The 2071-nt window shown below is 32.3% G+C and overlaps 1 protein-coding gene across 2 annotated transcripts in view; it reads left to right on the forward strand.

Moving 5' to 3' along the window:
- The window catches only part of LOC109824507 (DNA-directed RNA polymerase III subunit RPC6), a 3651-nt gene extending 2566 nt beyond the window's left edge, over window positions 1-1085 (forward strand). The window contains exon 3 of one of the 2 annotated variants that reach the window (XM_020391124.1): window positions 658-1085. The gene's annotated coding sequence lies outside the window, so the exon portion shown is untranslated. The remainder of the gene's footprint in view (window positions 1-657) is intronic. The other variant, XM_020391123.1, reaches the window with a different exon arrangement.

Genomic DNA, 2071 nt, shown 5'->3' on the forward strand with positions numbered 1-2071 from the left:
ATTTAGTTGCAAATTCGGGATGACCTTAACATAACTGAATGATATCATGTAGTCGGCAGTGAAAATTTTGGATATAGACTCTCTTGGTGGAGTATTTACAATATGCTTTGAATTAACTTACTCAGTGTATCTTCAACAATGTTGTCAGAAAATCAAGTAGATGCGTGTATTCATGTTTACTAATTCTGTGACGAGGTGACACCAAATACATAGCATGTACAGGTTTGCACTGTATGTACTCCGCTAAAATTTTATTACATGCATATGTTAAACTTAGGCTAGTATTACTTGTAAAATTCTGTTGGTCCGACCTAATGTTCCAATATCATTTGAATTGAACACTGCTCAGAATTTTACAGATAATGTAGTTTTAATTTTGCAGATACCATATATTAAAATTGTAAGAGACTACATGCACTGCCAACCTAAAATATTCTTTTTTTCATCTGAATTGAATAACAGCTGAAAACTAATGCCATGTTTACAGCGAAACATAGCTTAAGCATAGGTCTGCTAATATGGTTGCCTTCCTTATATGATTGTTAATGTCGAGTTTTCTTCTTTGAAAAATCATTCCACATAATGGTATTCCTGCTCCCAAGTTGAACTTAAAAAAAAGGGACAAGAGAAAACCAATGATTTTTCCCTTTAATACAGGCAGTAAACATCAATTTTGTCGAGAAAGTACATGTCAATATCTTATATGTAAGCTGATCCTGTCAATATGAGCAGATTTGTCCGCTGCTGCTTCTACAATTCTTTCTGAACTTTCCCGATAATGTCTGAACTTGAGGCTTTGCGGCATGAGGAGTGATCGTGTGTAGTTTCAGGCATTTCTTGTAGTATGGAATATATACAGATGATTCTATTATCTAAAGCTCCTTGGGAAAATCCTTTGCTTAGCTTTATGGGTTCTGCATATCTTTTGGTATATCATCTGCTCAAGCTTGTACCCAAATAAATTTACCGAATCGATAAAGAGCCTGAGAATGTGACTTAACTGTTGTTTACCTTAGAGTGATGTTGGTCTAGTGTGATCATATTAACAGCTGTTTGAGATGATAAAATGACCTTTTCTCCCGATATTTTCCCACTGCTTAACATGGTTGAGTTGTATAGCTTCATCATGCAAAGATTGAGTACAAATAAGTACATGATTAATTGAAGAGAGATTATTTATTGTTAGGAGAAAGATTTCACATTTTACAGCTAATTCCCTCCCTAGCAATTAGAGGAGGTTCTTTACAACAATGTTTAGAGGTATATTTTAACAATTAGCATGCTTTTCATTTCAGTATAGAAAATATATGACAAAATTATAAGAAATTCAAACGAAACCGAATGTTTATAGAAAAAAACAGAGAGATTATAACCGAGAAGAGAATTAATTTTTATATATTACTTAAAGAGAGCAGCGAGCTTTTAAAGGATTACAATCACTAATGGTAACGAGAGAAGACACTTCGTAGTTGAATTCCATCTTTCTAAACAATGGAAAAGGCTGCTCTCTGCGATGTAGGATTCCTGAAAATATTGATGATCAGAGGTATTTATTTCAAATTTGCAAACTAGTGAGCTTTCCTACGTCAACCCTGTAATCTCCGACATAATCAAAATTTAATATGTCAAAGATAATTCTTTCAATAATAGAACAATAAATAATTGTAATTTTTTTTGCCACTCTTGTGTCACATGATTCAAGAATATTGAATCCTTCCTTGTAAATTACAGTGAGAAATCATGAGTTTCTACGTGCCTTGTATTTTGTGTGTTGTAGTAAGAGCAATGCAAGTCTCGTAGTGTAGTTAGTATTACTTTAGATATATATGATTATCTGATAAACTCGGAGCACAATATGATTCAATATCTATCAAATTACGAATGAGTAAAATTACAAAAAAAAAAAAAACATGGGAGTACAAAGAAAATATTTATTCAAATAAACAGACTGACTTAGAAAAACAAATTTCACAAAGGTATCATGAACTATTGGGGTTTTGCAAAAAATAAAATAAAAAAATCGAAAGCATTTTAAATCTGCAGAAAAGTATCAATGACATTTCAAACCTAC

Source organism: Asparagus officinalis, chromosome 9, assembly GCF_001876935.1.
Source record: "Asparagus officinalis chromosome 9, Aspof.V1, whole genome shotgun sequence".
Classification (NCBI taxonomy): Eukaryota; Viridiplantae; Streptophyta; class Magnoliopsida; order Asparagales; family Asparagaceae; genus Asparagus; species Asparagus officinalis.